The sequence below is a fragment of the Chiloscyllium plagiosum genome, unplaced genomic scaffold (assembly GCF_037043375.1).
Source record: "Chiloscyllium plagiosum isolate Xiang-an unplaced genomic scaffold, Cpla_swu_hap1 HiC_scaffold_6, whole genome shotgun sequence".
Taxonomy (NCBI): domain Eukaryota; kingdom Metazoa; phylum Chordata; class Chondrichthyes; order Orectolobiformes; family Hemiscylliidae; genus Chiloscyllium; species Chiloscyllium plagiosum.
In genome coordinates this window covers 124,601,123-124,615,690 of record NW_028270144.1, presented here as the reverse complement: position 1 = coordinate 124,615,690, position 14,568 = coordinate 124,601,123, and the positions used below count along the sequence as shown (strand labels likewise).

At 42.6% G+C, this 14,568-nt stretch overlaps 1 long non-coding RNA gene across 1 annotated transcript; it reads right to left on the bottom strand.

Annotated features, from left to right (window-relative positions):
- Positions 1 to 532: 532 nt before the first annotated feature.
- On the bottom strand, positions 533 to 14,562 carry LOC148149851 (uncharacterized). The gene is made up of 3 exons (XR_015757375.1): positions 14,407 to 14,562; positions 7,094 to 7,181; positions 533 to 1,682 (listed from the first exon to the last, which is right to left on the bottom strand). It is a non-coding gene; the product is annotated as an uncharacterized LOC148149851 (long non-coding RNA).
- Positions 14,563 to 14,568: the final 6 nt, after the last annotated feature.

The window sequence follows — 14,568 nt, the reverse complement described above, 5'->3', positions numbered from 1 at the left end:
CAAAAATCCTGGTGAGTTAGTGAAACACAATTTCCACTTTCAAAATCCATGCTCTTACTAATCCAACAGTTTGACGAATGACACTGGAGTTGAAAAGTAAACTGAGTTTCTATATACAGATGCTGCCAGACCTGATGTATTTCTTCAGATTATTTTTTTTTCAAGTTTCCAGTATTCACAGTTTTTTGTGCTTTCCCTCCTTTCACCACCCTTTTGCTGGTCAGATGGCCAGAGAAGACTTTGGGACACCTCTATTATGTTGGCTACCAACCTTTTCTCATAATTTCTCTTTGCTTTGTTATTTGTTTTTTCACCTCCCCTCTGAACCTTGAACCTTCCTCCTGGTTCTCAGTGTTGTTTTCTGCCTGACACTTGTCATAAGCACATTGTTTCTTCATTATCTTAATTTCTATCTCCAGTAACATCATCAGCCGAGATCACAGTAATTCAGGGTCCTTGTGGGATTTGAATTTATTGGATTTAAGAGGGATCTGTATATTTCATTTTGAAAGTAATGAGCATATGGAATGAATGAAGGAATGATAATGATGATGATTTATTGCCACTTGTTCTCTATACAATGAACAACACAATAAAATACAGTGAGAAGCTTTAACTGTTGCCACAATCTTGCACCATTTTGAATATTTTAAGAAAAACGAATGAAAAAGATAAAGCTAAAAGAAAGTCCATCTTCTTTTCACCGCCTCTACCATGAGTCCAGAGCCAGCTGACCAATGATATCTGTGGCACTGCCCCACCAATGCCTGCACTGAACTCACCAACATCGGAGTCTTCAGGCAACATCTCTTTGTCACTGGGGCCAATCTCACTGATGGACTGCTGACGTTGGGTGGTTGCAGACATAAAATAGCTGTGATGCACAGTTTATTGCAGATTTTGAAAGTAGCTTTGAGTGTTGCTAAGATTTCTCTGGAATTGGAAGATAAAACAGGAGATTATTTGAACCCGTTGTTGTGGTTCTGTTCGCCGAGCTGGAAGTTTTTGTTGCAATCGTTTCGTCCCCTGGCTAGGCGACATCATCAGTGCTTGGGAGCCTCCTGCGAAGCGCTTCTTTGATGCTTCCTCCAGTGTTTATAGTGGTCTGTCCCTGCCGCTTCCGGTTGTCAGTTTCAGCTGTCCGCTGTAGTGGTTGGTATATTGGGTCCAGGTCGATGTGTTTGTTGATGGAGTTTGTGGATGAATGCCATGCCTCTAGGAATTCCCTGGCTGTTCTCTGTCTGGCTTGCCCTAAGATAGTAGTGTTGTCCCAGTCGAATTCATGTTGCTTGTTGTCTGCGTGTGTGGCTACTAAGGATAGCTGGTCGTGTTGTTTCGTGGCTAGTTGATGTTCATGTATGCGGATTGCTAGCTGTCTTCCTGTTTGTCCTATATAGTGTTTAGTACAGTCCTTGCATGGTATTTTGTACACTACATTCGTCTTGCTCATGTTGGGTATCGGGTCCTTCGTTCTGGTGAGTTGTTGTCGGAGCGTGGCTGTTGGTTTGTGTGCCGTTATGAGTCCTAGGGGTCTCAGTAGTCTGGCAGTCAGTTCCGAAATGCTCCTGATGTATGGTAGTGTGGCTAGTCCTTTTGGTTGTGGTATGTCCTCGTTCCGTGGTCTTTCTCTTAGGCATCTGTTGATGAAGTTGCGCCCTTTGAACCCTTTGACCAAAATTAAACTGAGAGAGCAGATAAATTGAAGGTAGAAATAAAAGTAGGATCTTGTAAGGAGATGATGCTTCAAATGTTTATTTAACATTGGAACTGGAAGAAAGGAAACCTGAACATGGGATGTCACAGCTGGAATTAGCTAAGAAGCAGTTAGAATGTGAAAAGCACAGCCGTTCAGGAAGCATCCGAGGAGCAGGAGAATCATTGTTTCGGGCATTAACCCTTTCCTGATGAAGGGCTTATACCCAAAATGTCGATACTCCTGCTCCATGGATGCTGCCTGACCTGCTATGCCTTTCCAGCACCACACTCTTCAACTCTGATCTCCAGCATCTGCAGTCCTTACTTTCTCCTACTTTGAATATGGAGGCTTGAAGTCAAAGAAAGAAAGGATAATGGAAACTGAGGGAAGAGAAAAAGGAAGATGAATAAGAGGACAGAAATACAAGCAGAGGGCAATTAAAAAGGACAGAGCTAAGAAAACTTGAAATGAAAAGGGGAGGAAATAAAGGATAATGAAGGAACAGATGGAATTTAAGGAAAAAGATCATTGAACTCCATAGAGCTAGGAAACGTAAGCTGGCCAAGGAAAATCACAGAGAAAAGAATAAAGGAGGTGGTAATAGCTGAGAAGGTGATTCGGATTCCAGTGAAGAGTTTCACTATGCCATTGTCTCCCTTCTGTGAACAAGGCCTTTTCTCATCTATTCTCGCCTGTCCTGATAGTCCTTTGTTGCCATACTTTGTTTTCTGTTGGTCCCATGAAGTCCCTTGAGATTCTTTGTTATATTAATATGTAAGTTTTTGTTATCTTTTATGATCTTGGGGTGTCACAGAATATTTTTAAGTCAATGAAGTAGTTCATTAATGTAACTACATTGAAAGGAAGCAAGTTAATCAGAACCATTAAGCTGACCGAGTCACTAATGCAGTTGACAAGTTAATAGACCTTCTCCTAGTCCTTTGCAAGTAACAGTCTGTAACCAGGCAGTTGATGTCCAAGGCTGGTCCTATGATCCTCTCCACTGGAACTCACTGATCGCTTTGTAATTTGCTGTGTGGAATAATATAATCAAAGAATCCCTACAGTGTGGAAACAGGCCCTTTGGCCCAACAAGTCCACACTGACCATCCAAAGAGTAACCCACCTAGATCCTTTCCCCATATTACTCTACATTTACTCCTGACCAATGCACCTAACCTACACATCCCTGAACACTGTGAGCAATCTAACATGGTCAATTCACCCAACTTGCACATCTTTGGACTGTGGGAGGAAACCAGAGGACCTGCAGGAAACCCACGCAGACACAGGGAGAATGTGCAAACTCCACACAGGCAGTCGCCTGAGGCTGGAATCGAACCCTGGTGCTGTGAGGCAGCAGTGCTAACCATGGAGCCACCGTGCCGCTCCAATAAGCCTGAATCTCTATAAAATATTAATTAATTGGCTGTGGATGGCATTCATTGATGATCCCTAGTTGCCCTCGAGGTGGTGTTGAGTTTTCAATGATTACCAAGGAGAAAGTGAGGTCTGCAGATGCTGGAGATCAGAGCTGAAAATGTGTTGCTGGAAAAGCGCAGCAGGTCAGGCAGCATCCAAGGAACAGGAGAATCGACGTTTCGGGCATAAGCCCTTCTTCAGGAAGGAGGGCTTATGCCCAAAACGTTGATTCTCCTGCTCCTTGGATGCTGCCTGACCTGCTGCGCTTTTCCAGCAACACATTTTCAGCGCTTTTCAATGATTGCCATCTGCAAGGTGAAGGCGCTCCTGCAATATTAGAACGTTCTCGGGTTTTGATCCACTGCTAAAATACTGAACTGCCTCAGAATGGCTGAACCTGACCATTTGAACCCAGATGAACTGTGACCGCATATCTAGTCCATACCAAAAACGTCTTCTCGCACTCTCACAACAAAGCCTCAATTCTGTAAAGATTATCTGCTGTTGAAACTTCATCCACTGTCTGTAATATTCTCCTGGTCAGCCTGCTATACCCTACCCTCCATAAAATTGACTCCCTAAAAACACACTGCTGCTCCTATCGTGAGTTTCACCGAATTCCATTCATCACCTTGCGCTCATTGAGCCCATTGGTTTGCAAACTGGCAACATTTCAATTTAAACATTCGATCTAGTTTCCAAGCCTCTACCTCTGTAATGTCCTTCAGCCCCCAGATCATTACGCTCCTCTGGTTCTAGTTTCTTTCATTTCCTCAGCTGTTCCACTGGCAACACTTACTTCAGCCACCTGGACTTGGAAACTGCTCTCTCTTAACTTCTCCATTCCTCTGTACTTGTTCATGATCGATCTTAAAGCTTACCTCCCTGACCAAGGTTTCAATCACCTGCCCATATCTGGCTGTGTCATTTATGCCCTTCTGAAGTTGTGATATGGTCACCATGTTAAAACGCACTCCGTAAATGCAGATTGAGGGGCTCTTCAACTGGTCTTATGTAAAATAACAGCCCTTCCAAGGTGACAAAAACATTATTTTATAAAAACCAAAATAATGCAAGGATGTCTTCTGCCTTCTCAAAGTCCAGTGGGTAATGGTACTGTGCAATACCACACAATCTTACATCAATAAGAGGTCCAATTCCAATTCTCTGAAATGAGCTCATTGATCTCTGGTATGGTTTGGCAACCATATGAAACTACAAGGTCAAGAATCAGTGGTTGAGTGATACTGGGGAGGAAAGTGTATTTTGTAAACAATTCAAACAAAAAAAAAACTCCATGTCTAAATGCAAGCTATTTCTCTGTTGTTTTTCTTTCCAATTCCCTCCCCCATTCCCCAACCCCTCCACACCCATCTGGTGACAATGATTATAACAGGTCATAGTAAGTTTGCCATTTTCACCAGCTCCAGTAGCATAGATGAAACGATACAGTGCACTACTTAAAGACTTGCATTTATAGTGTGTCTTTCACCACCTCAGGACAATTCAAAACACCTCGTGGTTCCCAGGGTACTCGATCCACAGAGGCAAATAGTAACATTTAGCTGCTGCACCAGCTGAAGTAATAGCTTTGATCAGAGACTATCTGCTCTTTGGGACTCATACCACAGTAAACAATATCTTTACAAGATTAACCTTGAGGAATTTTTCATGCTTAATTCTGCTTTGAGCATCCAGCTGCTCTCTCATGCTTTCTCACAACAAAGCCACAAATGGATTAATAGCCGTAGACTACAGTTTACCACTGGGTCTAAAGTTCAGTATAGATAGCTGTGTGGTTAAAAAAATTGGTTTATGGCCAACAAAGTACTTTTGAAGTGTCATCTCATCCTCTTTTGGATGAGGTGTTATACTGAAGCCCTGTTTTTCCTCTCACATGGCCATAAAATATCTCTCAACACTATTTTAAAGAGATGCAGAGTTCTTCCTAGTGTCCTGCTCAATACTCATACCACTATAAAAACAAAACTGGCCATGATCACATTGCTGTTTGCTGGATTTTGTGGTGTACAAAGTGATTGCTGTACTGCCTACATGACATATTGACAATATAATCAATTCAATATTTTTGAAGTGCTCTGAGATGTCTCAAGTTGCTGATAGGCACCCCATTATAGCACATTACGTTAATGTAGAGAACACAGCGGTCAGAATGCAGAGTAACATTCCACAACATGCAATGGAATGATGACCAGATTTGCTGGTTAACAAAGAGCTTTATTACTGTTTGAAACTGGGTCATAGGTTCACCTAAATCCTTCTGAGAGGGAAGGACCTAAATTTAATCTAATCTGAAAGGGCACTTCCCAGAATGGTTTCGGAGTGTCAAGATTAAATTTGACGCTATCTACTGAACCATGGCTGACACCTAAATATTCCAAGGAAGGGTCATTGGTTTCGGAATATTAACTCTGTTTTCTCAGGACAGATGCTGCCAAACCTGTTGAGTTTCTCCAAAAAAATGTCTGGGTGCTTTTAAGATTTCCAGCATTCACAGTTCTACTTTAATTTAAACATTCTCTTGCACGGTTTTCCAACAAGCTACAGTATCATCCAGAAGTCTATGTCAAATTGTACTTCAAAGAAGTCCTTACAGTATTAGCTGAATTATTGTTAACCAATTGTTATTAACAAATTTGGATGATGGATTCAATGAAAGGCATCACAGATTGAAGAACAGGTGGTTGTGATGAAGGAGCGACGCTCCGAAAGCTAGTGCTTCCAATTAAAACTGTCGGACTATAACCTGGTGTTGTGTGATTTTTAACTTTATACAGATTTTAAGATATGCCATGAGACTGGGCTTTAAGATATGCCATGAGAAAGGGCATTTGGTATGGATCAGGAAGTGGTTCTGAAGAGGTACAACAATGACAGATGTTTTCTTTCAGATTAGATGTTGAACAGGAGCAATTGCACAGCATTGGAGGAAGAACAGCAGAACTCTTACCCTATTCAACCTCTCAACAAGCAAACTTCAGAGAAACAGTTTACTGTAATTGGTCACTTGTCACAATGCTGTTGTTGGATCCTCTGGTGCACACATAGTTTTTTTCTGCATTAAGACAGCAATTAAACTTCAAAAGTTATCTAATGGTCCCAGCACTTTGGATGTGTCGAGATTGTGAAATGCAAGCTCTTTCCTAACCATCTGCAATTTAATACTTTTAACAGCAAAGAATAAATGAAAAGAATTACACTTGGAGCATTCATGACAAAGGAATCAGTCTTCATAGCATAGGTAGAATGCCAAACATATCAGCCCTTTTTCCATTTGAAGGTCACTCAGATTTTATTCCAACAATTTGTTTACTGAAAATTCTCTTTCCAAACCTGACTGAGTAAGCTTAGGTTTTCTCATGAATGAATTTTTTCCATTTACCTGTCAGCTTTGCTGTCACGTTCCCCTTTGATCTGCTATCTACAAACCTTTGTGACAGAGAGTTGGCCCTGCTGAGCAGATTGTAAATAGCTGTGTGTCATTTACAATGAACTTTAGACCCAGTGATAGATTGGAGATGTAGGGTGATAATCCATATATAGTTATGTGCCTCTTACATCCAGCTGCTTTCTCATGCTTACTCAGAATGTGGAGGCAGACGTACACACAAAAACATTCTAGAAGGTTGATCTTTTGAAGACATGGCCCACTGTAGAGAGCAGATACTCTTTCGTAAAAGTTGCTGACTCCAGATGACACAGTGGCCAAGAAACTAGAAATCACAAAGCATCCCAAAAACTCCTGCATGGGTATGCAAAATAGGTATTACATAATTAACACGTATCTGTTTTTCAAACTACAATTTCTACAGTGCTGATCACTAAGGAATTACATAGGGCCTACAACATGGAAAAGAGATTCGTCTCCATGTTCCCACCTTTTCATTTAATCCAGTAGTTCTCAAATTGGGTGGAGAGACTTTCCAAGGGGTCACATATCATGCAAGTACTTACTTACGTGGACACTCAGAGACAAGAGCAGAGCAGCACAGCCACATTTGCACTACAGTGAGTTAGCTAGCTATCTCACCTATGGGGGAGCCTGTAAACAAAACAAATACACTGACAAAGGCACCAAGGTCAGTATGCGTCAGCATATTTTAAGTAAGCTGTAAGCAAGTACCAACTGCCTTGAAAGCATTGACCCACCCTTTAAAAGTAGCACTTCCATGTCATTTGTTGTAATTTAGACAGATTATCCACAATCACTAATCAAAGGTTCTTGAATCAAAAGATTTTGAGAACCATCAATCTAATCCTTCAGCATTTCCTTCTCTTCAACCCTCACTCATATCTAGCTTTCAACAGGATAGAAATGCCTGCCAACAATGAACAACTAGACCCAGGATATTGAGCATAACTTCAATGTCTCTGAAAAAAAGAGATACATTGTCAAAGCTTTCCATCCAGCTCTCATCAGGCCAAATTTCAAATAATCACAATTTTTACAGAAGGAGAAAAGGGTACTGAATGGTTGGGATGTTGACTCAGGCTGAAGTACTGCCGTGCACAAAGCTCCCCAGAATGGATACAGCAGAACCAGGTGGGTTGTATTGAACTTCCAAAGGAATTTAACAAGGTACCTCACGAAAAGTCAAGCCATAAGAACCCATTAGTTGGAGGTTGCATATTGGCAACGGATAGACAATTGGCTAATGGTCAGGAAACAGCAAGTGGGATAAAATGTTCTTTTGCAGGTTGGCAATGGGTAGCCAATGGGGTTTCACAGGGATCAATTCTGGTACAGTAGGTGTTCATATCTTAATGACTTGGAAGGAAGGAAGCAAATATACTGCAGCCAAACTTGCATATGACACAAAAATAGGTAGAAAGGCAATTTGCAAGAAAGAAAAACAGTTTACAGAGATATATTGATAAGTTAGCCTTGATAAGATTGGTTAACGGATCAAAAAGCTAGCAAATTAAGTATACTGTGGTAAAATGTGAAGTTGTTTATTTTGGGAGAACAAAAGAACAATGTTATTTTAATGGGGAAAAATGTGCAGAAAGTTGCAATACGAAGGGACTTCTGTGCACAGAACTAGCTTAGGGATGGAGCTGGTAATCAGTAAGGCTCAATGCAAGTGTACAAGGTGCTGGTGAGACTACAGCTGGAGTACTGTAAATAGCTTTGCTTCCCTCATTTAAGATATTATTTCATTGGGGAAATTCAGAAAAAAGTTCACTAGGATGATCCTTGTTGTGAAGGGATTGTCTTATGAGCAAAGGCTCAGCTTGAGACTCATTGGAATTTCAAACAAGAAGGTGATCGCATTGAGAGATTTTGGATTCTTAAGGGGCTTGAGAGGGTAAATGCAAAGAGGATGTTTGCCTTAATGGAGAAATCTGATACCAGAAGGCACAGTCTCAGAATAAAAAGGCATCGACTTAAGACTGAGATGAGGAATTTCTTCACTCGAGTGTTGTCTTTGGAACCCTTTGCCACAGAGCTGAGAGGGAAGAACCCTTGCGTATTGTTAAGGCTGAGATAGATTCTTGATCAGTAGGGGAACCAAGGGTAATGGGAAAAGGTAGGAAAATGGATGTGAGAAATGTTGGATCCGCCATGAACCTACTGAATGGCAGAGCAGGCTCAAGGGGCTGAAGTCTTATCCTGTCCTTATTCCCTATAGTCTACAGTCACTCCTGCAGTATAAATTGTGATAATTTGAAATTCTGTATTTTTGCATTTGTTATGAATGCAAAACAAAAGTTCTAGTAAGGTGTCGCTTCTCAGCAACATTCAAGTTCTGTACTACTAAAAATGGCATTCTTTTTCTTCTATTTTGGAGAATATAACAATCATTTGTCAACCCAGGCTCCATTATGGTAGTGGTTCTCATCTACTAACCCAAATGCTGCTGTTAATTAGCTGCTTTCTTGATGCTTATTTTAGGACTAATGTTAAAAAATTGCATTAATCAATAAAGAGATGAGGCAGCCACAATGGGGCAATACTTTAACAGAAGTACTGCCGTATTGCCTTGCCAGTCAAATGAGCTGAATCTAACTAATCAGATTTTGCAGAATAAATGAGCAAAACAATGGAATTAAAAAGATTTTTTAAAATTCATTCATGGGAGGAAGGTTTCGCTGGCTATGCCAGCATTTATTACCCATTCCACAGGGCAGTTATGAGGCAACCACATTGCTGTGGGTCTGGAGTCACATTTAGATCAGACAAGGACAGCAGTTTTCTTCCCTAAAAGGGCATTAATGAACCAGATGAGGTTCACCAACAATCGAGAATGGATTCACAATCATCATTAGACTCTTACTGAATTTAAATTTCATCATTTGCTGTGGCAAGATTCGAACCTGGATCATAGAACATGGAACAATACAGCACAGAACAGGCCCTTCGGCCCACGATTTTGTGCCAAACATTTGACCTAGCTTAAGCACCTATCAATGTACCTATCCAATTGCCACTTAAAGGTCACCAATGATTCTGACTCTGCCGCTCCCACAGGCAGCGCATTCCATGCCCCCACTACTCTCTGGGTAAAGAACCTACCCCTGACATCCCCCCTATACCTTCCATCCTTCACCTTAAATTTATGTCCTCTTGAACACTCTGTTGTACCCGGGGAAAAAGTCTGTCTACTTTTTTTTTTTTTTTAGATTAGATTAGATTACTTACAGTGTGGAAACAGGCCCTTCAGCCCAACAAGTCCACACCGACCCGCCGAAGCGCAACCCACCCATACCCCTACATGTACCCCTTTTTACCTAATACTACGGGCAATTTAGCATGGCCAATTCACCTGACCTGCACATCTTTGGACTGTGGGAGGAAACCGGAGCACCCGGAGGAAACCCACGCAGACACGGGGAGAATGTGCAAACTCCACACAGTCAGTCGCCTGAGTCGGGAATTGAACCCGGGTCTCTGGCGCTGTGAGGCAGCAGTGCTAACCACCGTGCCACCGTGCCGCCCTCTATTCCCCTGATCATCTTATAAACCTCTATCAAGTCACCCCTCATCTTTCGCCGTTCCAATGAGAAAAGGCCTAGCACTCTCAACCTATCCTCGTACGACCTATTCTCCATTCCAGGCAACATCCTGGTAAATCTCCTCTGCACCCTCTCCAAAGCTTCCACATCTTTCCTAAAATGAGACGACCAGAACTGCACACAGTACTCCAAATGTGGCCTAACCAAAGTCCTGTACAGCTGCAACATCATCTCTGCTAATGAACGCTAATACACCATAGGCCTTCTTACAAGCTCTATCCACCTGAGTGGCAACTTTCTATGAACATAGACCCCAAGATCCCTCTGCTCCTCCACCTTACTAAGAACCCTACCATTAACCCTGTATTCCGCATTCTTATCTGTCCTTCCAAAATGGACAATCTCACACTTGACAGGGTTGAACTCTATCTGTCACTCCTCAGCTCAGCTCTGCATCATATCTAAGTCCCTTTGCAGCCGACAACAGCCCTCCTCACTATCCACAACTCCACCAATCTTCGTATCGTCTGCAAATTTACTGACCCACCCTTCGACTCCCTCTTCCAAGTCATTAATAAAAATTACAAACAGCAGAGGACCCAGAACTGATCCCTGCGGAACTCCACTTGTAACTGGGCTCCAGGCTGAATATTTACCATCTACCACCACTCTCTGACTTTGACCGGTTAGCCAGTTCTCTATCCAACTGGCCAAATTTCCCACTATCCCATGTCTCCTGATTTCCACATAAGCCTACCATGGGAAACCTTATCAAATTCCTTACTAAAATCCATGTTCACTACATCCACTGCTCTACCCTCAGAACATTACCCAAGTCTCGGGATTAACGGTCCAATGGTAATACCATTAGGTCATCTCCTCCCCAGAATAGTACTTTCGAAAAGCTACCCCTGACAAGATAGGCTGAATGACCTGCACCTTTCCTGAAATTGTAAAATTCTCATCCATGTAGCAGTCAGGAAATGTGGTAGCATAGTGACAATGACAGTAATACTCGAGAAACTCAGGTAATGGTCTGGAGGCATGGGCTCAAATCCGACCATGGCAAGTGGTAGAATTTCAAAATCAAGCAATTAAATTCTGAATCAAACATTAGCTTCAGTAACTGACCACAGCAACTAACATTGTTTGATTGAGTTTTAAAAACCTCATCGAATTTGTTATGCCCTCTAGGGAAGGAAATCTACCATCCTTCCTCAGACTGGTCCATACCCACAGAAATGTGGTTGACTTTCAATTCTTCTCAGCTCAAGGGCAATTAGGGATGGACAACAAATGCTTGCCTTATCAGCAGCACCCACAACTCATGAAAGAACAAAAACTGTTCAGGCACAATCTTCTGAAGTTAAAATGGGAGAAGGACGCAAGATTAAAACTACTTTCCATCAATAGTTATTTTTGACACTCTAATAAAAGTTGACGCGCGGTAATGTAAAGTTAAAACTTTGCTACCTGTAACAGTTAATAGAGAAATACAGATAACATAGAACATAGAACATAGAAGAATACAGCGCAGTACAGGCCCTTTGGCCCTCGATGTTGCGCCGATCCAAGCCCACCTAACCTATACTAACCCACTATCCTCCATATACCTATCCAATGCCCGCTTAAATGCCCATAAAGAGGGAGAGTCCACCACTGCTACTGGCAGGGCATTCCATGAACTTACGACTCGCTGAGTGAAGAACCTACCCCTAACTTCAGTCCTATATCTACCCCCCCTTAATTTAAAGCTATGCCCCCTTGTAATACCCGACTCCATACGCGGGAAAAGGTTCACACTGTCAACCCTATCTAACCCCCTAATCATCTTGTACACCTCAATCAAGTCACTCCTAAACCTTCTTTTCTCTAATGAAAACAGCCCCAAGTGTCTCAGTCTTTCCTCATACGATCTTCCTTCCATACCAGGCAACATCCTGGTAAACCTCCTCTGCACCCGTTCCAGTGCCTCCACATCCTTCCTATAGTATGGCGACCAAAACTGCACACAATATTCCAGATGCGGCCGCACCAGAGTCTTATACAACTGCATCATGACCTCAGGACTCCGGAACTCAATTCCTCTACCAATAAAAGCCAGTACGCCATATGCCTTCCTCACCGCACTATTTACCTGGGTGGCAACTTTCAGAGATCTGTGTACATGGACACCAAGATCCCTCTGCTCATCCACACTACCAAGTATCCGACCATTAGCCCAGTACCCCCATCTTTTTGTTATTCTTCCCAAAGTGAATTACCTCACACTTAGCTACATTGAATTCCATTTGCCACCTTTCTGCCCAGCTCTGCAGCTTCTCTATATCCTGCTGTAACCTGCCACATCCTTCCTCACTGTCAACAACTCCGACTTTCGTATCATCCGCAAACTTGCTCACCCAACCTTCTAACCCCTCTTCCAGGTCATTTATAAAAATGACAAACAGCAATGGTCCCAAAACAGATCCTTGCGGAACACCGCTAGTGACGGCACTCCATGAAGAAACTTTGCCATCAACTACTACCCTCTGTCTTCTTCCATCCAGCCAATTCCTAATCCAAACCTCCAACTCACCCTCAATGCCATATCTCCGTATTTTCTGCAGTAGCCTACCATGGGGAACCTTATCAAACGCCTTACTAAAATCCATATATACCACATCTACCGCTTTCCCCTCATCAACCTCCTTCGTCACCTTTTCAAAGAATTCAATAAGGTTTGTGAGGCACGACCTGCCCTTCACAAAACCATGCTGACTATCCTTGATCACATTATTCCTATCCAGATGTGCATAAATCCTATCCCTTACAATTCTCTCTAAGACTTTGCCCACAACAGAAGTGAGACTCATCGGCCTATAGTTACTAGGGTTATCCCTACTCCCCTTTTTGAACAAGGGAACCACATTTGCTATCCTCCAGTTTTCTGACACTACTCCTGTAGACAAAGAGGACATAAAAATCAAGGCCAATGGCTCTGCAATCTCCTCCCTTGCTTCCCAGAGAATCCTAGGATAAATGCCATCAGGCCCAGGGGACTTATCTATTTTCACCTTTTCCAGGATTTCCAATACCTCTTCTCTACATACCTCAAAGCCATCCATTCTACTTATTTGTGACTCAGTATTCACATCGACGACAATGCCCTGTTCCTGAGTAAATACTGAAGAAAAGCATTCATTCAGTGTCTCCCCAATCTCTTCCGCCTCCACACGCAACTTCCCACTACTATCCTTGACTGGACCTATTCCTACCCTAGTCATTCTTTTATTCCTAACATACCTATAGAAAGCCTTAGGGTTTTCCCTAATCCTACCGACTAAGGACCTTTCATGTCCCCTCCTTGCTGCTCTTAGCTCTCTCTTCAGGTCCTTCCTGGCTACCCTATAACTCTCAATCGCCCCAATTGAACCTTCACGTCTCATCTTGAGATAGGCCGCCCTCTTCCATTTAACAAGGGATTCCAATTCCTTATTAAACCACGGCTCCCTCGCACGACCCTTTCCTCCCTGCCTGACAGGTACATAATTATCAAGGACACTCAATAGTTGCTCCTTGAACAAGCTCCACATATCATTTACACTCTTGCCTTGGAGTCTACTTTTCCAAGCCACACATCCTAAGTCATGCCTCACCGCATCATAATTTCCCTGACCCCAGCTATAACTCTTGCCCTGTAGTACACACTTATCCCTCTCCATCACGAGAGTAAAAATCACCGAATTATGGTCACTATCCCCAAAGTGCTCACCTACCTCTAATTCTAACACCTGGCCTGGTTCGTTACCCAGAACCAAATCCAGTATGGCCTCACCTCTTGTTGGCCTGTCTACATATTGTGTCAGGAAACTCTCCTGCACACATTGAACAAACACTGACCCATCTAACAAACTTGAGCTATAGCTTTCCCAATCAATATCAGGAAAGTTAAAGTCCCCCATAACAACCACCCTATTACTGTCACTCATCTCCTGAATCACCTTCCCTATCCTTTCTTCAATGATTCTAGGACTATTAGGAGGCCTGTAAAAAACTCCTAACAGGGTGACCTCACCTTTCCTATTCCTAACCTCAGCCCAAACTACCTCAGATGGCAAGTCCTCATCCATCGTCCTTTCCACCACTGTAATACTATCTTTGACAAGCAATGCCACACCTCCCCCTCTTTTACCCCCACCTCTGACCCTACTAAAACATTTAAATCCTGGAACCTGCAACAGCCAATCCTGTCCCTGTTCTAGCCATGTCTCCGTAATAGCCACAACATCGAAGTCCCAGGTACCAACCCACGCTGCAAGTTCACCTACCTTATTTCGTATACTTCTTGCATTGAAGTATACACACTTCAAGCCACTTTCCTGTTTACAGGCACCCTCCTTTGAAATTGATGATTTCAATGAAACAGAAGCTTAAGGATTAATCTTAAGAAGAAATGTAAAAGCGAGAGAAATCTAGGGAGGAAACTCTAC